This window comes from Cupressus sempervirens, chromosome 1 (genome assembly GCF_028749045.1).
Source record: "Cupressus sempervirens isolate cs-2001-9-10 chromosome 1, ASM2874904v1, whole genome shotgun sequence".
Lineage (NCBI taxonomy): Eukaryota > Viridiplantae > Streptophyta > Pinopsida > Cupressales > Cupressaceae > Cupressus > Cupressus sempervirens.
Genome location: NC_143118.1, coordinates 27,492,338 through 27,518,102, shown reverse-complemented (window position 1 = coordinate 27,518,102; position 25,765 = coordinate 27,492,338).

Sequence of the window (25,765 nt, the reverse complement as noted above, 5' to 3'; positions counted from 1 at the left end):
ATTGAGAGGGTTTCTTGTAATACTTCCTTGAAAGACCTATGTTCGACCACCAACAATTTTTGGAGACATTGAACACTTTGATTATGGTTGGCCATTGGGAAATAAAGGCCCTATAGAAAAAAGGTTGGATAAGGAAATAAATGCTATTAATAGAAAATGACCTTCTACACACAAGGAATGCCTACTTGAAGATTATACTCAACTTGTAGTACAATTAGTAGATTTCTTATTTATATGTGAAACTATTTTTAAAACTAGTTATCAAAAATTAAATGAAAACAACTTCAAATTAATCTGAAAAGTATTGTAATATGTCTAACAATATTTATATAGTTATGTAGATTTGTAATATTTATATAGTTATGTAGATTTGTAAAAGTATATGTTAAATAATTAAAAAAAATAAAATATTCCTTTCATCCAATTTAATTCTTTTCGGCCACATAGGCAAGATTTAGTCCCCCTAAACCTAAAATTTATTTTCAGAGGTTTAAGCTGATGAAAAAATGCAGTGGCAGCTAGAGAGTTTCTAAAGGAAGGTGCCGCCATTGTTAAATATGAAAGGATCAAGATTTACAACAATGTTTAATATAAAGAAAAACCAGCAGCACCATAAGAGCAATGTTTCCAGAGGAGGAGGAAGAGGAGGACGAGGAGGATGAAGTAACAGAAAAAGAAAAACTCTTGCAATTGGCAATGACCCATTTTTCAATGATAAAACCTCGAAACGAAAAAGAGGGAATGGGGAGGAGATTCACAAAAGCGAAGAAGAAAACGATGATTTTGTTGACAGAAATGGGGAGGAAGAAGATGAAGACATCACCATGGAAGATACAAAGACTACTGATGATAAGCGACTTAAGTTGGCCAAAGCTTATCTAGACAAAATTAGGGAAATAAAAAAAGTTTAGGATGAGGAAAATGAAGAAGATGAAGATGAAGAAGGGCGGAGGGGTAAACGAGATTCTCTTGTTGCCGAGATTCTTCAATAGGAGCAGCTCGAAGAGAGCAGCCGTGTGCAACGTCTTCTTGCTTCGAGGTATTTCCCTTCTTCATTTAAATTTATTTATCGGATTGATAAAATTCTCTTTTTGGCTAAGGCTATTTTTAGTCTCATGGACGTTAAAATTTTATCTATCTATCTATCTATCTAGTTGGGAGGATGATTTTGAAGGTATCATGTGTGAGTAAACTTTTTCTTGACAAGAACATTGAGCAATGGAGTTCATGAAATCACTTGATTTTTGTTTTGGTTAAGAGATAGTCCTAAAGGTAGAAATTGAGCATGAAAATGTTTTAAAGAAGCAAGATAGACATTGCAAAGAGCAACAAAACTAGTGTCAGTTTACATGGGCAATATTGTATAGTTTTCTCTTTAGGGACATTTCTTATTTTTGCCCTAGAACAATAGTTCCTATTTAGGTTGAAAACTCTATTGTATCTTAAATATAAAAAAATGAAGAAATTTAATTATCATTCAACTCAATAATTCTGAAAAGAAAACTCATCTGAGTTTTTTGCTATGTCATTGCTGATTGCAGTTCTCTTCGTTAATATTGACTTGTCTTTCACTCCTTAATAGGTCCTCATATATAATCCAAATTGTTGATCTACTTATTCGATTTCCATTCCAAAAATCTCTTGAATGCTCCCGTCTACAAATGCATTTTGCTCACCCTTGTAGCTTCTAGAGTTGGGGGACTCACACCTTTCCATAATGGGGCAATACTTTTTAATTAGAGAAATGGCTGAAAGCTTCTAATCTACAACCATGGGCTGGTTGTCTGTGCAGTACACAGGCTTTTGGGTGGGGATTTTCTCTCATCTAAGCATTTTTGTTGTGTGAATATGGATATTATGACAATGTTTGTTGCAGTCTTGAACAATGTTGGTGAAGCGAAGGATATGGTTGCATTGTGTACAAAGCTTTCCAAGAAAATTTCCTTGATGAATTAGACCATATGCAGCAGAACATTGATGAAAAGAAGATGATCACTTTGCTAAAAATCTACCATGTGATATGTCAATGAGGGAAGGAAGTGAAGAGATATCCCCTTTGCTGGGTGGATGGTTCTAGAATTGTGTAGCGATGGATGGTGGCAAGATGCAATACCTTTCTGAAGAAATTGATGGACCTACTAAAGGAGTGTGGCCTGGTTGGTTGCAGAAGTATTTGGTTTTGGAAGGTCTTGCTAGGGATGAGGAGAGTGTTCAGGTCAAAGATATCAGTGTTGCCTCCTCTAGTGTGGAGCTACTTGTGAAAGAGGATTTGGCCATTCATTTTAAGTGTTGCCCTAGATGCCTAGTCAAGGTTTGTGCTACCAAGGAAATGCCTGGATGGGTTGTTGTTTAGTAGGATTTATAGAAGATGTTCGGTTGAGGGGTAGATGAATTACAGATAGAAGTAATAATCAGGACATTTTGAACACAGTCACTTGCCCAATGATGTGATTTTTTAGATATTACTACAAGAGTGCTACCCCTAGCCACTATTTAATGATAAAAAAAAATTCCAATCAACCCTATTAAAAATTAAATTGCTTTATAATTTCTTCTAACTCTACTTTCCCTTTTAAAATAAATTTCTTTTGTTTAATTCTTGTAGATATGGTTGGTGGTGGCCTATTATAATGAATTTCCATTATATTTTATTGTATATCCTAGGTTTATTTATTAAGAACATGATCTCTAGCATGGGCATGATATATTGCAAACGTAAAGTTGTATCATATGGATACTCTCTACGTTCATCAAAGTGAAATCCTAATGGTAGATTGCTTGCGAAAAGAACGAGTTCTTTCTGTTGGACGTGATCACACATTGCATTTATGGAAGGTATCTTTTAATGTATTGGTGGAAGGATTTAGGCACTTAGAGATATCCTATTTCATATATTTTTTTTAATCTAGCAGCTCAAGTTTACATTAAAAAATAACGTCACTTCTTTTGAGGTGTTTGATGATAGTATTCTGAAATATTTGCTATCAGTATGTGTTGTGTGTCATGAAGCAAATACCAAGATTTGCTGTAATTTTCTTTGAAACTTCTTCTCTAGAAAATATTAATGATCTTATGGTGTAGGTGGTTAGCTCATCATATCATTCTCCCAATCTAGTGTCTATATTATGGAGCATTCTCGTGGTTGTGAAAAGTTTGTTTTATCTTTCACAATATTTTACCCCTTTTTTCTAGCTTCCCTATATAGTTTTAGTATTTTATTTGCTAACATTATACAAAATGATGGATCATTTATTACTAATGATGTTCAAGGAAGATAAACTAGAAATTCCCATCACCATCCATTCAGTGGCTTCAAATTTTATGATGAAATCTATTTATGGCCTTTTTTCTTTAGAGTGCTTGTGTGATGGTTATGGTTTGTTGATTATTTAATAGATTCTCCCCAATGACTAACTTTGGTGTGCAGATTCCTAAGGAGACACAGTTAGTGTTTAGAGGACCTGCAACATCTTTAGAATGTTGTTGTTTTGTCAACAATGAAGAGTTTATATTAGGTTCTGATGATGGAAGCATAGAACTTTGGAGCATGATGTGGAAAAAACCAGTTTTTATTGCAAAAGGTGCACATGGGCATGCGGGTATTCAACATCTCTCAGAGCATCATGGCATTGGGGAAAAGCCAGAAGAAATGACATCATCACAAGTTAATGATGGAAATGATATTGGTAAGCAATTTGTAAATGATAATTGGAATTTTGGGTTTAGTGTCATACCACTGTTTGATTAAAATGCCAACATTGAACAAAAATAATTGATCTATTGAGAAAGGTTAAAGAAGACAACATTGAACAAAATCAATTAATTTGCATAGGAAGGTGCAATTAGCAATTATTCTAGGAAAAATAAGTGTCACAACTGCAGCTCTTCAAACTTGAAGTCTCTCTCTCTCTCTCTCTCTCTATACTATTTCAGAATCTCTATGGTAGATATTTTTTTTAAAATCAAGGATGAGTGGACTGTAAAGACAACCCCTGTAACTAGCCAAATTTGTTGCACTTTTGTTTTTGTCTGATAACTTGTCAAACTATTTGCCCACGTGTAGAACATAACAAGTTTGTGATTCATAGATATATGTATTTCCAGTTTGTGTTGTTATTTTTTGCATGCGAGTGGATATTTTAGTCATAATAATGCTAGTTTCATATGCAATAATTTGGTGAATGCACTAATTGTGTTTCCATTATTAAAGTCATCAATCCCAATGATACATGGAAAAACAACAATTCATTTTATTCAAATATTGAGACACCTAATCAATAGTTGACAAACTACCGTACCTAAATCCTAAGTCATGGGATATGCCAAATTTTATCCATGAAATTTGAATTTTAGCAAATTTTACCCCTTTCCTAACTTCATCCAAATTCTATGATATTTATTATAAGTATTGGTATTTAATTTAATATTATTTATTTTAAAATAATATCGAGTTATTTAGTTTAATTATTTAGCAATGACAAACTATTTCGACAATTTTGTGTAGATGTAACTTATATTAAAAATAAATAAATTTATATAAGGTAAATATAATGTTAAAACTATTAGATTTGCACAATCTATAATAATGCTGTATAGTTTCTGGATTCAATTGTGTAAGATTGACGTAAAAAAAATCTTACACAATCGAATTTAGAAACTATACAAAAATATAATGTTGATTTTTTTCTTTGAATTTTTACCCTTGCCAATTGTCATCTGAATTTTATGCTCGAAAAACTCGAATTCGAATTTGAGCCTTGTGACTTAGCCTAAATCTGACCTTACATGCAGGGATACATCCAACAATGACTTTGAGACTGTAATGTAATTTTGATTCCAGTTGATCCTTGTGGAACAGATGCCCTGTTGAAACTCTAGCATGTTGTTGATGACTATAACCTACTTGTGATTCTTGCCTCTGTTGTCCAAGTAAGCTTAACTCTCTTGCTTCTTAAACCGCATCTCCTCCTTGAATGATTTGCTTATGTATTGTAGGAGCACTCAACATGGAAAAGAGGATCAAAGAGCCATGAAGGTTTGATCAGTGGAAAGATGGGTCTAAAGGACCTAATTATGATGTTTTGAAGCCAATTATGACATTTGGATGTAATTGGGATCATGAATTTGATGTAAGTCCTAATAGGACCAAAATATGTAATTTGGGTTTGGGTAGGATGCCAAATGTTAGGATGGGTGTTTTCAATTACAAACAATGTAATTAGGCCAAATAAAAATCCTTGGAGTCATTTTGGTAGCTTAGAAGTCCATTAGTTGAGATTTACAAATTTGAATTTTCAAATAATAATGGCTAGTTAAGGAAGGTGGGTAACTTGTAGCTTTGATAGTTGGGGCTATTTTGAGTGGGTTTTTGGCATTGGGATAGTTTTAATATGCTTATTAGAGGCCATATAAATTGAGAGGAAGAGGAGATCAGTGCATGTTTCAAATAGCAATAAAAAGATTCAGATTTCCCTCAAATTTTGTCCATTTTGCATGTTTTTCCATTCATAGAAGTTCATAGTTACATTCTTTATGAATTAGTGACTGTTCTCAATCTTTGTGGAAAGTTATTTGAGAAAGTTTCATCCATTTCAAAGTCTTACCAAATCTATTTTGCAGTCCAATAATTGTCTGTCCTATTTCAGCATTAAGGAATAAGTCAATTTTGAGAGTCTAATGGAATGAAAGGTCCATTCCTCTTTCTGTTTTCACTGTATCTTGGGGAATGGGTCATATCAAATGTAAAATATCATTATCCACTATGGCTATGCAAAATAACCACAAAATCCTTGGTTTGGAGTCAAAATAGGATACTACTGAAGGTTTGGGACCTTGGTTGCAAGTTTAAAGGACACTTTGTAAAAGTGGCCTAATTAGGTCTCAAACAGCACTAAATTGTCGTGTCTGGTTTAGTGATAGCTGACATTGAACTATGCATTTTGTATCTCTGAAAAGGGTATTTGAAACAGTAATTTGTTTCCCTAGTATGTTGGGAAGAATCTGAGAAAACTAGGAAACACCTGCCAGAAGGGCTACAAGCAGTATTTTGTTGTTTTATGGGTATATTTTCTATCTCTAAAAATAATATTTGAAAAAATAATTTGTATGCCAAGTGTCTTGGGAAGAATCTGAGAAAACTTGGAAAAACCAATCAGTAAGGGCTACTAGCAGTATTTTTTTGTTTCACAGCTTACTCAATTCCACCCTTGTGAAATAACGAAAGTTTTGCTATTTTGCAACTTTCCTAACTTCATCATTGTTAAGTGGCAAGTTTTTTCAAGTTTTGAATGTGTTGCGGCCTTTGGGAAGGTTGATAGAAACTTGGGGTTGGTGAAGAGATTTTAGTGTTTAAAAGGAGGAACATTGTGAAAGGGTAAGGGTGTGAATCTTGTAAAGTTGGACATTGTTTTGGTTTAATCAGTGGGACCTTTGCAGAGACACCTTTCCCCTTTGCATCACTAGGCCATGCTCTTGGTCTTCTGCATTAATCACAAGTCACTTCTTTTTCTTGCAAGTGATGATCAATCAGTGTGCCAAATTTCATGGAAATACCTGACTTCTGCAAACTCCTCTATTCCCCCAACAGCATATATCTTAACTATGCCTTTAATCAACTATTGAGAAAGGGGACAATTTTGCCAATATATTGTGGTCTAAGAGCACAAAGAGGCCAAACCTAGTTGCTCAACATCAGGTGACATCAACTTACAAGTTACATTGGTTGATAGTGGATCGGGAAGGTTCTAAAATTCATTCCTGTTAATTCTATGTAACTTCGATAACATACTGATCTGAACAACAGATTGTACACGATCAGATAAAGCATGGACATCCTCATGTAGGATTTGCCTATTTATAACTCTTTATGAATTACCTTATCGGCATCTATTAGGAGCATTAAATAATGTTTAGTTTGCATAGTTGTTAAACTTTGTTTGCTATCTAATTTGATCTTCTAATAGATGCTGATCTTGGAGGATGATTATGTGTTTATTATAAGGGTCGACCTAGAAGAGTCATGTCCTTTGTAAGCCTCTTGGGTTCAATATAAATATAGGGTAAGTATGAGGATAGAGAGACACAATAAAAATAAAGTCTACTCCTTTACATTATTGCCTGATTCAAATTATTGCAGAGTAAGAACATTTCTAGAATAGTATTTATACTATTGATAAACACTTCAAGTCTGAACTAAAGAAGATCATCTTTAGCAAGCACAAAGAAGGTATTATCTCAGTTTGATTTATAGCAGAATTTGCAAAAACTTTACATGGTATCAGAGCTCTGGTAGTGAAACTTAGGCTTTGCAAATTAAATGATTAGACTTTATATATCTAGCAACATCCTTCTACCTTCAACGGCAAGCATAATCAGATTGGAGGACAAGTTTGATGGGAAAGAACACTTTGTTGCTTGGAAATTCAGAATTTGATGGTTCTTGAAGCCAATGATGTGAAACAGTTTGTTGATTCAACATCCAAGTAACCTGCTATTGAACCTAATAAAACTATCTGGAGTAAAGGAAACAGGAAAGCCATGCAAATCATATTAGATGGAGTGAAAAATGAAATAGTACCTATGCTAATGAAACATCAGAAAACATTTCATATGATGAATGCATTATTAAATGCATATGAAGTTAACAATGCGACTAGAACCCTTGCACTAAAAAGGAAAAAAATCATATACAAATAAATAAGGGAGAATCTATGAACTCTTACTTCCTAGGGGTGGCTAGTCTAAGAGATGAACTTGCAAGTATAGGGACCATAATTGAAGACAAGGAACTAACACTTATGGCTATAGATGGGTAACCAGATTCATGGGAAAAATTCTCACAAAGAGTAAGTGCTAGAGACAATCTTCCAGACTTTAATAAACTTAAAGGAGATTATCTGCAAGAAGAATCTAGGAAACTTAAGAAAGGAGGAAGATTGAAAATTGAAGATGATGAACTTAATGTTCTCAATACAAATTCCTACAAAGGTAAGAAGAAGTACTTAAAGAAGAAGGGTAATCAAAGAAGATAACTACGATCCTAAGAATCATGTATTGTATTCGGCACCATCAAATGAAGTATCAAGCAAAGCATGGGTATTTGATAGTGGATCATCTTGACACATTATAGGATACAAAGAAGCAATGGACTCTATATCTGAAGAAGTTGATGGAAAAGTTACCATTGGTGATAATTTTGCTCATTCATTAAAAGGAATTGAGAATTGCACCTTGAAACTGAAGTTGGGTAGTTCTCTACATCCCAAAGGAGTACACTTGTACTCTATGTACTAGGAATAAAAAGGAATCTAATCTTGGTTACAAAACATGAAGATGATGGACATAGTGTTGCATTCATGGATGTTAAAGTAATGACCTAGTCTAAGAACTCTTTATTTAAGAAAAAAAAGTTGATTGGTCAAAGAAAGGGATACTTGCGTCAATTAAATACAGAACCTTGTCAACCTATTCAAGTCTTAATTCATGAAGCTATTGACATAAAAAAAATATGACACATAAGGTTAGGACATCTAAATTTCAAAACCTTATCAACTATGGAGAAGATGATAATTGGTTTACCTAAGTTGAATAAAGATCACTCAAGCATATGCAAAGTATGCGCTTTGGGTAACAACACCAAAAATCCATTTCATGATGGCACTAGAAAAACTAACAATGTTTTGGAATTAACCCACTCAGGTTTATGTGGACCTATGTTTGTTCCTTCTCTTGGAGGATTCTGGTACTATTTACTTTTTATGGATGACTTCTCTAGGAAAACTTGGATTTACTTCTTAAAGTGTAAAGAATTAGAAGAAATCCTTAAGAGATTTAAAGAATTCAAAACCTTAAATGAAAACTTTTCAGTAACAAAATTAAAACTCTTAGGACTGATAATAGAGGAGAATATACTTGAGATTTGTTTAAAGAGTTTTGTAAAGAATCAAGAATTAAGAGAGAGTATACTGTTCCTTATAACCCACAACAAAACAGGGTAGCAGAAAGGAAGAATATAACAATTATAGAAGCAACAAGAGCTATGATATTTGATAAAAATTTAGAATATTTTCTTTGGGAAAAAGCCTCTTGTACTGCTATCTATATTCAAAACAAGAGTCCTCACTGCTACCTTAAAGATAAAACTCTTGAAGAAGTCTTTATTAAGGTTAAAACCTAATATAAGTCATCTTAGGATTTTTGGGTGCCTAGTATATATACATGATCCAAAAGAAAAGAGAACTAAGTTAGAACCCTACGAGAGGAAAGGTATTTTTGTCTGGTATAGTGAAACATCTAAAGCATATAGGATTTTCATACCTGGTAAGAAAAATATTGAACTTAGTAGGGATGTAATATTTGAAGAAGATTTAGCACTCAAAAGAGCCCTAAGATCTGGAGAACACTCTCCCTTACCTAGTTCTGAAGAAAGTACTAACCTTGAGTTTTAGAGGGAGAACATTGAAGAAATTGAAGATGAAAGTCAAATCTTAATCTTGAGGAAACTCAAAATCCAAAGAAAAGACCACTTTGGGCCATTAAGATAGTAGAGGAAGCACAAGGCTTCATTGCACCATCTGGAACCTTCAAGGAAAACAAAAGACCCAAAAGATTTTCTAGTTATGTAGCAAACATGAGTGATTTATCTAAATCAAAACCAACCAATGTTTTAGATGCTATTAAACATATAGTTTGGAAGGATGCTACAACGGATGAATACCAAATGATTATTAAGAATGATGTTTGAGAAATTGTTCCAAGACCTGAAGGAAAATCCATTGTTTCTTTTAAGTGGATATTTAAAATCAAGCATGCTGCTGACGGTAACATAGAAAAATATAAAGCTAGATTTGTAGCCAAGGGATTCTCTCAGAAAGAGGGAATTGATTATGAAGAAATCTTTGCTCCTGTTTCTAGATACACCTCTGTAAGAGTAGATCTAGCTATTGCTGCATCGAAGGGATGTAAAGTAAATTAGATGGATGTAAAAACAATATTTCTGAATGGAAAGATTACTAAAGAGGTATATTTGGAGCAACCTGAAGGATTTGAAACTCATAGCCCTAAAGTTTTTGTTTGCAGGCTCAAGAAAGCTCTCTATGGGCTCAAACAAGCTCCAAGGGCATGGTATGAAAGAATTGATAAGTATCTCACCAACTTAGGTTCTCTAATAATGAAGCTCATCCAAATCTATATTATAAAATGGATAAAGATGATATGGTAATTTTGATATTGTATGTTGATGATTTACTAATAACAGTGATGATTATATTATAGATCAATGCAAGAAAGATTTAATTAGAGAATTTGAGATGAAAGATTTAGGACTCCTTTTTTACTTTCTAGGATTGGAAGTATGGTAGAATTCTGACAGCATCATACTTAATCAAAGAAAGTATACAATAGACATCTTGAAGAGATTTGGAATGTGGAATTGCAAGCCTATGTCTTCTACAATGGATATTAATCTAAATAAACTTAAGGAAGCAACAACAAAATCACCTTCCATAGATTCTACTCATTACAGACAGATGATTGGGTCTCTTATGTACTTGGTAAATATAAGACCTAATATTTGGTATGCTGTTAATGCCTTAAGTCAGTTTATATGTGAGCCAAAGGAGATTCACCTAGTTGTAGTCAAACACATCTTGAGATACTTATAAGGCACTCTTAATCTTGGGCTCAAGTATGAGAAAGTTGACTTGGATTTACATGGGTGCACAAAGTTAGATTGGGATGGAAGTGTTACTGATAGGAAAAACACTTTAGGATACTATTTTAGTTTAGGCTCAGGGATGATATCTTGGATATGTAGAAAGTAGACATTAGTAGCACATAATTCCATAGAAGCTGAATACATTGCTACAACAATGGCCTCTTCGGAAGCAATTTGGCTCAGAAAGTTACTTGTGGTATTATTTGGTCAACCCATGAATCCTACTATTATTCATTATGATAATCAGAGTTCCATCAAGCTTTCTGTGAATCTTGTTTTTCATGATAGGTCCAAGTATATTGAAATTCTTTACCATTATGTAAGAGATATGGTAGATAGGAATTGTAATAACTCCAATAGGTTATAACTTCTTCAAACACCAAAAATCTTTATACTTCAGTGGTTTGACATTTTTGTCAAACACTTTCCAAGAAAGCTCTGATACCACTGTAATAACCCTCCTCAAATATACTCTCAAAAAATGTTGATGAAGGCTCAAGGAATTTCATCAAACAATTCACATGCAAGGGATGTATGACTGATATAGTATTTTAGCTGACTTTAAATGACTCTTTTTACAATTTTGCATCAATGAAAATCTTGTGCTAGAAGACTATAATGGACTACACAATGACCCAACATGAGTGTGCTACTAATTTTCACAATATTTAGTGCATATATATGAGCTAAGCATGAGAAATGAACACCTACAACCAACTGACATTTTTACAAACAGTTGTTATGCAAACTAACTAGTTGATAAATAATGATATTAAATTTCTTAAATGACACCAACAACTATTATCTTCTTAATTGCAATGAAAAAATACAATGCTCATGAAATATGGCCAAGACTTTGGCATTTACATGGATTACAAAATGATAATGTTGGTATAATGCACACTTACAGCTGAAAGTTTATAACACCCTAAAAACAATACTAACAAAAGAACCTGGTTGTAGATGGCTGTAATAATTTCTTTCAATGCTGCCCCTTCTGCTTTTCTTTTTACGAACTCTTTTTTCGGCCTGCTTTTTTCAGCTTGCTTTTTCAGACTGCTTTTTCAGCCTACTTTTCCAGTTCCATGTTTTTGGACTACTTTTTTGTATCCACTTTTTTAGCCATCTTTTTTGATTCCATTTTTTTTGACTGCTTTTTTGTACCTACTTTTTCGGATTGCTACTATGTTGAATCTCAAGACCATATCTTTCAATGGCGTCAAGATTTCCAGCTTGAAGGGATTTCGTCCTCCAAACTATTGAGACATAATCTCCAGCAAATTCCCCAATTTCTTTGATATTTCCAACCCTACTTAAAAGAAGCTCTTCTATTTCTTTTATAGTGTTCTCACAAGGGCTCCATCCTTCGTTTTCTCAATGTGGGATAAAAAATAACTCCCTTTGTCCAATGTGTTATAAAATAAAGGGGACTCTTTTAATTTAAATATTCTCCACAAACTATAGTCTATGCATTAATAAAGTTAAATATTTAAATTTATCTTTATAAAATAGCTTTATCAATGCATAACAGATCTTATCAGTGATAAACAAGTCTTCTTGTTGATTTTAAACAATTGCCATCGACACATCGTTGCCACTGGATGTCTGCCCATGCCCAAGATGACTTACTATAAATAGTAAGTATGCCCAAAGTTTCCTCAAAACCCCTCAGAAAAATATGCAACTGAAACTATCTAGGCAAAATGGCCTCTAAGTCCCATTAATGTCTTGGTTAGTCTACGGGACCATGGGGAAATAGGCTAACAACAATATCATGATATGAATGCTAAAAAGGGGACATTACAGTCTACCCTTCCCAAAATTGCTTGTCCCCAAGCAATGGTCGAAAAACAACCCAATCAATCCACCTGGATCCCAAATGTAGTCATGAACTATACTACTGTCAGTCAACATAGGATCCTGCAACAACCTTTGAAAATTAACCAAGAGGAATCCATAATCAAATTGGCAAATAAAACTCACCCAAACTCCAAAGTTAGGAACCCATTAGAAACAAGCTCTCAAAATATCAGAACCCAAGTAGAGTAGATAACCCAAACTGCCAACATAGTAAATACCATCAACACATCTCACTAGCCTATGTGGAATGTACAATACAATTTTGCAACAACGATAAATACTCCCGCATGAAACTATACCAAATATAGAGAATCCACACACTGCACACCTACTACAATTAACACAACTCTGCAGATCACCGATCACTATCTCATAACCATAACACCCCTGCACTGTTGATGGTGAATAGTCATTACACATTACATAGCAAAAATGAGGGCCCAGACCAAACTTTTCTGCCATCAACTCCTCAACACATGGATCAAAAGCAAACTGATGAACATATCCTACAATGTAATGTCGGTAAAAAGAACCAATCCTAGTCAAAGACTCATCCTGTAGATGTGATACAACCAACTATGACTGATCATCAGCTAAGTCAGAGGATGATATAGCCAAGAGTGCAAAATCAACAACAACATCACTAGTCTCTGTGCCCTCCAAGTCAAACATATCACAATGCTCAGCTGCAACGCCCAACTCAGTTGAACTTGCCTCCAGTGAAAATGGACCAAATATGCTAATACTAGTTTCATGGATAGATATATCCTCATCTCGACTACCTCTATCAACCTCAACCATGGACATCCTCAGATCACCAGACACCATGGTTAGTGACTATATAAAATTTGATAAAGACTGAAGTCGTTCCAACTCCACAGTCACTTCAGCTAAATGAAACTGTGACTGCTCAAAAGCCAACTGTGTACTCTCAAGAAACTCAGAAGTCACCTCAAGCTGCTGAGTAAGCTTACTCACCTCATCTTCCTTGGCCAATAATGCTTCGTATGTTGTACTCCCCCACTCCATAAGATAATCTTTGTCGGCTACCAACTACATATAATTCTGTCTCAGAATCCGAATAGCCTCCCATAAAGAGTGGATCTCTGTCAAGGAAAGATAACTGCCTCCCTGCTCATTACTAGTAGGAGAACCCCATCCATAAACTGCTATCAACTGACGAGCAGCATCAAAATGCTCGCAAGCGATAGAAATGTCTCGCTCGCCAACTCTCAGTTGACTAGACACATAATTGTGCCGACTAGTCGAACTCCTCTACTCTATCCCTAGTACACTATCTAAAGGAGTAACCTCAAAATACCTATCATCTGTAATACTCAGATCCTGGGACTCTTCTATCAACTCTGTCATATCTGAGAGATCATCAACCCATTCCAACAAGAATTGTCGACTGGATATATGAACAATGTCCAACACAGGTGTGCAAAAACTAATTCCAGCATCAAACAAGTTGTTGGCATTGATGAGAACTACACCTGGAAAATTACTAATCAAGTCCATGATGGTGCAATAGATACTACTACCAAGGAATGATAGATATCTCTGGTCAAAATGATCCCAAGTACTAAGATAAGGATCCCAACATCTAATCCATGAACAAAAACTAGCTGGCAATTCAAGTAAACTTCTCACCTGAGTAATGTGAACAATACCAACTGACTTCACACACCTATCTACAATCTTTGAATCTAGAGTGTGAATGCTAGACATACTCATATCATCATCATGTGACCCAACTGTAAAAGAAAACTGAGTCCCTGCTATACGCACTAACTCTCGAACTGAAATCACCTCAAGACAAAGCTCGTCCACGTGTCTCTCAGAATCCTAGAGAGCCAACTGAATACACACCAAGGAATTTTGAGTATCCTCTAGCTCATGAGAAAGCCAGTCAACCTCCTCCTCCTTCTTTAAAGCATCTAAATAGATCCCTGCAAGATTAAGGAAATGATCGCGATCTGAAAGTAGGTGTATGTAACTTACCTTCATTGCCTCCATGCCTTCCTTGATCTGCTATAAGTCATCACAAGAAGAACCTGTTGTGAATCCTTTCTGTCTCTCTTGCAGTTGAATCATCCAAATGTGATTCTCAATCAATCCATGCATCTTGTCATGATGAGATAAAGCCGCGACAATATCCTTGTCCCCTGTCTTTAGCTGGCTTGCCAAACCAAGTGAAGAGCTACTAGCCTCTATCTCATGTGAAGAAGCATCCAACTATGCTTGATACTCATTTTTTTGCAAAGTCCTAAATACTCAATTTTTGATCAGCTGTACTATCCTCAAACATGACAGTATCCTCAACAGTGATAACTTCATCCAGCCCAACTATATTTGAATCACTATTTGTGTCAATCACAAAATCTGGTGTGCCTATGATATCACCTTCTGATGCAACTGGCTCAACCTGCACAACATCTGAAATCCCTTCTGCCTGTGAAGATGATGCAAATAAACCATTACCTGAAGATGTGCTAATGTCTCCCTATATTGAATCAACATGTCTGTTAAACTCCTCATACAAATTTCTGCCTGTCATAGGGAAGGTACAATCCTTAGGCCTATCAAAAAGTTCAATCAGTCTCTCCTTAAACTCCACATAGGAGGTAATGTGTGCATGACCCATAGTGACCATGCCATGATGCCACCACTTCTGTGCTAACCCATCCAGGTGAATTGTTGCATACTTAATAGCTTCTTCCTTAGGCATAGGGTTCATTTAAAAATATGTGTCAAGCTTTTGAACCCAAGCTCTTGCTGTAGACTTCCCCGAGCCATCATAATATGGTAACTGAAGTTTCCCTACTCTCTTCCATAGCTCATAGATCTGGTTCTTGTCATGTCCACGTGGCATATGCTTCATCTGCACATCTATATACTCCCTAAAGGTAATTGCAGCTATAAAATCTAGACCTCTGGCTTCCCAATCTCTCCTCAGCTGGTCCTGTATATCAGTGATGTGGGGCTTTGGTACAGGCTGCTCTGGAGCTCTAAGAGGAAATGTTGGAACCATGGGCCTCGAACTCACTGTCCTAGTTTGCTGGAGTGTATGACCGAAATTGTTCTCAACTTGTTCGCCTCCATTATGTGCCCCATCCTAATTATTACCATTCTGATTATTTTCTCCAACCACATTAGCATTCAACCACATTTGATGAGCCATCATTTGCATCATAAGCTCAAATCTCTGACTCTGTTCCTATGCTCTTTTCTCTGCTGATTGCTGTCCCTGTGCTAAGGTGTCTAATAATTGTAAGAATCTTTCCTTTCCCTGATCTGGACTGGCATTCATTTTGTCAAACATTTTTCTCTCTATCTGGCTAATCCAAATTCCCAATAAGACCTCCACAAGATGGCAGGAAATCACTCTAATACCACTGTAATAACCTCAATAGGTTATAACTTCTTCAAACACCAAAAATCTTTATACTTTAGTGGTTTGACATTTTTTTCAAACACTTTGCAAGCAAGCTCTGATACCACTGTAATAACCCTCCTCAAATCTACTCTCAAAAATTGCTGATAAAGGCTTAAGTAATTTCATGAAACAATTCACATACAAGGGATGTATGACTGATATAGTATTTCAGCTGGCTTTAAATGACTCTTTTTACAATTTTGCATCAATGATAATCTTGTGCTAGAAGACTATAATGGACTACACAATGACCCAACATGAGTGTGCTACTAATTTTGACAATATTCAGTGCATATATATGAGCTAAGCATGAGAAATGAGCACCTATAGCCAACTGACATTTTTACAAACAGTTGGTATGCAAACTAACTAGTTGATAAATAATTATATTAAATTTCTTAAATGACACCAGCAACTATTATTTTCTTAATTGCAATGAAAAAATACAATGCTCATGAAATATGGCCAAGACTTTGGCATTTACATGGATTACAAAATGATAATGCTGGTATAATGCACACTTACAGCTGAAAGTTTATAGCACCCTAAAAAATAATATTAACAAAAGAACTTGGTTGTAGATGGCTGTAATAATTTTCTTCAATGCCGCCCCTTCTGCTTTGCTTTTTACGAACTGCTTTTTTGGCCTGCTTTTTTCAGCCTACTTTTTCAGACTACTTTTTGGCCTGCTTTTTCGGTTTCGCTTTTTTCGGACTACTTTTTTGTATCCGCTTTTTTAGCCTGCTTTTTTGATTCTTTTTTTTCAGACTTCTTTTTCGTACCTACTTTTTCAGATTGCTACTATGTTGAATCTCAAGACCATATCTTTCAATGGCGTCAAGATTTCTAGCTTGAAGGGATTTCGTCTTCCAAACTATTGAGACATAATCTCCAGCAAATTCTCCAATTTCTTTGATATTTCCAACCCTACTTAAAAGAAGCTCTTCTATTTCTTTTATAGTGTTCTCACAAGGGCTCCATCCTTTGTTTTCTCAATGTGGGATAAAACATAACTCCCTTTATGTAACTTATGTCTCCAATGTGTTATAAAATAAAGGGGACTCTTTTAATTTAAATATTTCCCACAAACTATAGTCTATGCATTAATAAAGTTAAATATATAAATTTAACTTTATAAAATAGCTTTATCAATGCATAATAGATCTTATCAGTGATAAACAAGTCTTCTTATTGATTTTAAACAATTACCATCAACATATCGTTGCCACTAGAAGTCCACCCATGCTAAGGATGACTTACTATAAATAGTAAGTATGCCCAAAGTTGCCTCAAAACCCCTCAGAAAAATTTGCAACTGAAACTATCTAGGCCAAATGGCCTCTAAGTCCCATTAATGTCTTGGTTAGTCTATAGGACCATGGGGAAATAGGCCAATGACAACATCATGCTATGAATGCTAAAAAGGGGACATTACAGGAATATTGTAAAATTAGAATACATTTGCATTGCAGATCAGACAATAGATATTCTTACTAAACCTCTCTCTCGAGTGAAGATAAATCATTTAGGAAAAGGCTTGGTATGGTTGAATTGTAAATTTGTAATACTTTTTTATTCTTTAATTATTAATAATTTTTAATTAAAATTATTATTGTCAGGCTATTGACTATTATGGGCTTCACCATTTGTATTCATTATTTAATAGGTGATGATCTCTGAGATAATAAACACTTGTATAAAAGACATTATGAGAGATGATGATCTCTTAGATAATGTGTTGAACAATAGAGAATTGCTATCAAATCTAGATGAGTTCAAGATCATTTTGTGATATAGAAAATTTCTATGCCTATGAGTCACCACTTGGATAAAGGAAGAATTTAATCATTATGTGGATTTTATCTTGTGTTCTAGTAGATCTTAACTCGGGATCATGTTGTAATATAGGATTGCTAGTACTTATGAGTCACAACTTGGATAAATGAAGAATTTAATCATTCTTCAAATTTTATCTTGTATGTTGCATTCCATGCGATACTGTTATTACTAGTATGAGTGATAAATCATATAAAAGATGGTAATATGACATAGTATCATGTGTTCTATGATACCACATGCTTAGAAGATTTAGATAGATATAGAGTATCAATTTGTGCTTATTCATCTTGATTGATATTTCTAGATATGTTATCTCTCAATATGATTATCAAGTTAAGAGGGAGTTTTAATTCTATGTAACTTTAATAACATAGTGATTTGAACAACAGATCGTACATGATCAAATAAAGCAGGGACATCCTCATGTAGGATTTGCCTATTTATAACCCTTTATGAATTACCTTATCGACATCTATTAGGAGCATTAAATAATGTTTAGTTTTCATAGTTGTTAACCTTTGTTTGCTATCTAATTTTATCTTCTAATAGACGCTGATCTTGGAGGATAATTATGTGTTTATTATAAGGGCTGACCTAGAAGATTCACATCCTTTGTAAGGACATGGCTCTTGGGAATATAAATATAGGGTAAGTATGAGGATAGAGAGCACACAATAAAAATAAAGTCTGCTCCACTACATTACTTCCTGATTCGAATTATTGTAGAGTAAGAATATTTCGAGAATAGTATTTATATTATTGATAAACACTTCAAGTCTGAACTAAAGAGGATCATCTTTAGCAAGCACAAAGAAGGTATTATCTCAGTCTGATTTATAGCAGAATTTATAGAAACTTCACATATCTAGTGCCTAGACTAAAAATATGACTTAGAAATGCCTATGAAAAGATCTACGACCTTTGGCAAATGATCGACGATCTGGCTAGATTATTTTTTAAATTCAACACCAAGGATTTCTTGTAGTGTCTAGCTGATTTGCTTTTAAAATATTTCCACAATTAACTCAAAATATATATATGTGAGCTAGCTCAACTTCTTTGTCTTCAATTTTGTCTTTTTCCTTTACTGTGCCTAGATTCAAAGCCACAATGTCCTCTTTAGACTTTAGAGCCACACCTCACTGTAAAGGAGTCTAGATTTGTGTTTGGTAAATGCCAAGTTGCATCCAATGTGTTAGCACATGGTTTCTTCTCTCAAGTCTTATACAATTTTCAAAAGTCTTTTTCTAAATGCTAACATTGTGAAATGAACCTGCCAGCTACTTCTAGCCCCCATGCCAGGTTACTCACAATATAATATTTGTTTCAATAGGAGAAATAGTGCTCTAATCTACTTCCAAAAATATTTGCAATTAAATTAGTAACTGGCAAATTTGTCTCTGAAATAGATTGCACAAATTTGATAAGCTCAACCTTGAATGTATTGTGAAGTATCTGAGTTGATCTGTCCAACAAATTGGTTAGGGTAGAATCTTGGCTCCAATAAATCCACCTATAAATCTTGAGTGACCTTGCCAAAATATTTTCTAGATTAGCTATTTCACCACTGAAGTCAGTTTTTCGAGGGTGTTTCCATCCTCAAGAAGACTGAGATAACCTAGTCAAACCTCCATGACCACAAGGGTTTGTGAATGGAAACATAATAAACTTCAACACAAACAGAATCCTTGTAGAGTGCTAGGTGAGTTTTTAAAAGCTCAAGATTTTTTGCTCTGTGGTCCAGTAAAAGGTTGCTGTGAAATCTCACTGAGCTTTTCTCAAAAACTTGGTGATTTTGTGTGAAAAAACTTGGCTTCATAAGGAAAAAGATACAGATGCGTTAAAAAATAAATCTCTTTCTTGGGGCACAACCACTGAATCCCCACTTTCAGCCCAGAAGGAAAGGAAACACTTCCTTGCACCCCTTCTATTGTTGGTCTTTTCTCTCTAACACAATGTGCAATTTATCATTGCTACATCTCAAAACCATTAGGTATTAGAATAACTATCTTAGATTTTGCTAGATTTAGCTCTTTTTTTGGAACCCTTAGTTAATGGTCATTTGGGCTTTATTATTAGTTTTATTATTGTAGTCTATTTTTAGACATTGTCTTTCTCTACACAACTTGCTTTCCAGTTAAAGCTATTTGTAGCATTTGTAAAGCTCTATTTATGTGTGTATTTATTTTTATAAGAGGGGTAAACGCTTTGACCTAGAGCTATGAACCAGTGAGGCCACAAACAGGGGACCCCATCCCTATTAGATTTGAACCTTGATGGAAAGGATAACAACTCTCAACAACTTAACCATCACAACATGCCACTATTGGCTCTATTTATGTGTGTATTGTTAATACAAAGATTTTCTGTTTTTTAGGAGTTTCATGGTATTACAAATTTTTTTTTGGGAGATTATATTTTTTTAATTCAAATGCGAGGAAAAATAAATTAAAATTGCTCCATTAATTTGTAGTCATTGTTTTGGTGAACTAAAAGTTCACATAGGTCAAAATCATTGAGTTTCAAAAGAGAGGTCCATGTTGTTGTCAGCTAGTGTTTTTTTCTAGCACATGTGATTTTCTTTGTTTTGACTTGGCAATATTGTCTTGGTTTTGTTTTAAAACTTGTGACCTATTTTTCATCAATTAGCAGTGTTTTCAAAAGCCTTGTTGTCCCCAGTCATCAGGCGCCAGTTCTGGGCCTTTTGTTGTTGCTGTTTATAACTGTGGTTTGCTATTCTTGGGCCACACACACTCTTTCTTTGACATTTATTTTTGGCTGTTCTCAGCTGAAATTAAACCTGTATGGCTTACCAAGCTTGCATTTTTGGCTTTTTCTTCTAATTTGATTCTTGACACAGTTTTGTCTGAGCGACATACTTCTGCACAAGGATTGCTGTGATTTTTTTCTGTCTAATAGGCTGTGGTTGCATTTTTGCTTTTTGATATTGATGTTTTCTTTTTTTGACTCTCAAAATCGTTATTTTTTTTGTTCTGTACCTACAACTTTTTTCTACATTTGTTCGCCCATGATAGGACTAAAACACTTTTTTTTTAGACTTCTTTTTAAAGGTTGTAGCTTCGCTCAGATGAATCGATGAAATGAAATGTTTGAATGGCTTATCGGCCTTTAACATTTGACATCTATCCTTCACTATTATTATCTTGGATCCTTAAGGATATATATATACAAAACACACACATTTATATATAAAAATTATTATCATATATATTTATTGATAAATATTATTATGATATATATTATAATCATGATAATACCTTGAGAAAATATTATTTGTGATAACTAATGTGAGATTAAGATATTAACAAGAGACATGTCTCTTAATCTTATGTACACATTCATTGGGAAGGTAACTTGAAACACAAAAGCACAATAAGTGCTATTACAAGTTACATGGAGACAAATGTGTTCAAACTTAACATGGTATCAGAGTAGGCTTTCTCTAGGTCTGTGAGGTTTTAGAAATATTTTGCAAATCTACGATATCACAAAGGCTCAGAATACTGCATTGTCATTGCTAGCAAGGAAATACAGATGAGTGAAATGTATTTTTGATACATCTTTTCAAGACATACTGCAATTTGCGGTTACATATATAGGGATCAAAATTAAACTCAAGTCTTCATCATCATTGAACATGTTTACAGAGGCTGTTGCAGAAGGCTCTAGGTTAGAGAGATAAAAATTACACTCAAAAGAATTATTCCCACTCTGCACTACACATTTATATAAGAATCACTCATTAAAGATCAAAGTTATCAAAATCACCAAGTGAATCCTTCATGCATGACATTTTTTGATTGTCAAAAGAATTTTGCAAACATCTACAAAGGCTATAGTTGCATATAGGATGACACCACAGTCAAGGAGACCTCATAGTGATCATAGGAATCAGCATCGAGACTAGATACATTTGCATTAAATCATGGCAGCATAATCATGTTGAGATTATCGCAAATGATCAGAGAAACAAGACTACACTATCTAAGTGGTGATTATTGATACAAAATATATTGTCAGTGATGTTATAAAAGAATTAGGTGGTCATGAATACCACGAATACTATGTTCGATGCAAAGTGTCTCATCAAGAAATAGTTTCCTAATCCATATGTGCTACGTGACATGGAAATCTAGCTTTTCAAGGTTGTTGAAGGCCTTGGCGAGAAGTCAATGATTGAAGTCACATTTAAATGTGAGAAGAAGTGTTTTGTTATTAGGTAGTGCTTCTCAAAATGTTTAAGCAGAGGGCAATGTCAATCTAGATCAGAGCAATTTCTATTGTCCATTGGTTGCAATTTTTGAGAAGTCATGCTTCAGGGATGAGCTGGTTGGAACAATGTCGATCTCAAATTCTTGTTGCAATTCTTGATATAGATGAACTATTGTGTGTGCGAGGGATTCCAACTTGTAGGCTAAATGTTTGAAAATTAAACTAAAGCAAGTAGTGAGAATGTCATGCAACTCATTTTTTTTGAATTCAATGTAATGTTTGATGCAAGCAAGTTGTATGCCCATGGGGTCTAATATTAGTACATAGGGCTTGAGATAGAATGTTTGTGATGTATAGCATCTCACAATGTCTCTATGAAACTCGGATCTAATGTCTGTAGGCTGGCTATGTTGTTGGATCAGGGTGTTTGAGTAAATGTGCTTGGAGCACAAACATTAGTGGCTTACAATGATAAATTTTTGAGAATTGTTAGGTAGCTCCTCTAGATTGATCTACATGATTTGGTGCTCAGATACAATGTTACAAAGACAATGACAAGTGATGTACAATGTTGGAATGTTATTGTGCATTGTTCAAGCATGTTAAAGATTAGAGGAATTTAGAAAATGTTACATGTTTATTGCAATTTTTAGTGTGGAAGTTTGTGGGTCAAAACAAATCATGCATATATGATTGGAAGCCTATGTGCTTGGTTTTCTCATGTGGCTTCAAAGCTTGCTTAGTTGCGGCCATCGTATTTGGTGTTGAAGTTGATCCATAGGTTGTTCGAGGTTTATGTGGGTGGGCATTGGAATGTTGTGGTAGGTTGGGTTCGGCACAACTTGAAATCATTTGAGTGCTCATCTCTGGAGAAATGTTGTAGGGATTGGATGCTCTACCGCAATGCTTTTTTTGATATGTCAACAAGGTGTACACGTAATGTTTGTCCGACCCTTATTGTCTTTGTTAAATATTTTGGTTGAATAGTGTGTATATTGTCGTAGTGTTTATATTGTCATCCACCATAAACCATGAGGGACTATATCTATCATACCTAAGTGTTAGGAAAATTTATGAGAGTATTGGGTTACCTTTGTGATTACTTTTCCTCTATTCACTTGTGTTGAGTTGCTTCTACTTTAATATATATTCTTCAAATTTGGTAAGCTAATTGATTCATAATGTTGGATGCATTATTCATTGTTGAGAACAAAGAAAAAATATCTGCAACTACTTTGGACTGATATGTATTTTGAGGTTTGAAGGCATCTAATGGTCGCTTCAAATATAGAGGTTGATGACTAACATAGTTAATAGGTAGATAATCATTCATCCATGATTGTCTCTCATTGGACTTGATAGTGATTGAAAACTCTATAAAATGGAATAAGTGGGAAGTTTGTATTGTGGGGGGAATAATAACCAATGTTCCATTCCCATTTGAATTATACATAGAGGGGAGATATCATAGAAGAAACACTATTAGAGTAACAATTGATAATATACCAGAGGGGAGATTCAAAGGGGAGATGTCTCTCAAACAATTTGAGAATGGGAGCACAAACAATGTATGTCATTTTTTTGACAAATGCTTATATCGAGGCATTTTTGACTTGATGCATATGGATCTTCATTGGAGAAACTTGTATCAAGGATGTTGATGTGAAAAGAAGTCTTTATCTTTGAGTATTACCTTAATTTTCTTATTGTAGTCTCTCGCTTATATGTATGAACAATAAGAGCCATTTGCCTTGATATACTCTTGTTCCTGTCCTTGGTCTCCAAGGATATTCTTCTAGGAAGAGAAGAGTGGTGCATTAGGAATATTGTTGAGGAATTTTTGTGGGTGATAACATCTGGGATTATGAAATAAAGACAACATAAGGGGCTCTTCTAGTGCAAGGGAGTAGATTGTAATGGGATTTTGTTCAAATATCAAGATGGTCATATAATTATTTTTCTTTAGGACTTGATCTTATGATAGTAACTACAAAAGTGGTCTTAGATCTACCACCTTTAGCCACATATGAGTCATGTAAGATAATAAAGAGACTCTTGAAGCAGGATATATTTTTTGATTGAGATTATCTTTCTATATCAAGAGGGAGGTTGACATTTCAATAGACATAACATTGGATGAAGAGGTCAAGAGGTTGATGCATGTACTTAAGAGAACCACATTATCTTAATCGCTGATGTTGCCAATCCCAAGGATAAATCCATAGTGTAATACATTTAGTCATGTCACTAGGAATCAAGGTATGCTTTCGTGATAGAGGGAGTAGTAGAGGATATGCTTCAGTTGACTTTTGAAGATCTTGGTCATATAGATTCAGAGGGAGTAGACCATGTTAAGAAAGTTCTCTAATTATCAAGAAACTATAGAAGTCAAAGAAATATGATTCATGAGATGAAGTTCCATATGTGAAAACTAAAAGGCCTTTATGTGAATGACTAAATTGTATATGAATTCCTGGAATGCTATTCATTAAGAGTACATTATCATTGAAGATTTGACAATCAATATTTTCTCGGAAGCCTTCAACCAAAATGAAGTTTACACACTGTTGAAGACAAGCTCAAAGTTATGGATCAGATCCCGTATTGAGAGGGAAAATCAACACAATTGATTTCTTGGGATGTATTTAATGCATCCTTCAATGAGAGAAAAGTTTGAGGTGAAAACTCTTGTTCCACCCTTTGGGAATATTCATGGTGGACCTACTCTCTGATATGGTTCATGGTGGATTCATGTGAGTTATTACATGATCTTGTGAAAAAATTTTGAGAGGTCACAATCTTTTGATAAGTTTAATTGTGGTTACTATTGTAAGGTGACGACCTTAACAATAGGTTAACCTGGTATTATGATGGGTATAGGTCATGATCATTCAATAAGTTTAATCGTGGTTACTGTTGTAAGGTGAAGACCTTAACAATAGGTTAATCTGGTATTACGATGGGTATCATTTGGTTGATGTCCTTGGAGATCATGATAGTGCATATTGCATGTAATTGAGTTTGGAGGTACTGAGATATAGCATTATGTATACTATGAGACTTAGTATATGAAGACACCATGTGTAGATATTTTCCTCAGTAGGCATCATGAGGTTTGATGCCAGTGTACAAACCAAGGAAGATATAAGTATGGTGAATATCTTATGGATGATATTCTTGTATATATCATACTTTGATAATACTGAAAGGTAGCATCCAAATAATGGGTAGATATCTTCTCTGGTAGACATCATGAGACGTAATGTTAGTGCGCATACCAAGAAAATATATTCCTATGGTGAATATCATATGGTTGATATTCTTGGGCATACCATACTTCTAATGTTACCGTAAGGTAGCAGTTGTACACTGTGTATTTGGATAGAAATCATCCTCCCTAGCTAAGAGGGAGTGTTAATGATTTTAGCTTCAATCAAATGATTCTAATCTATAAAATCAAATGTTTGAATGGCCTATTGACCTCAAACATTTAATATCTATCCTTCACTTTTATTATCATGGACCATTATTATTGATAATAAATTATTAAGTGTATGTGTGTGTGTGTGTGTGTATATATATATAAATTATTATCATATATATTATAATACTGATAATACCTTGATGTAATGTCCCCATTTTTAGCAAGTTCCTGAAGTTGGCTTGGTTAGTTTACCATC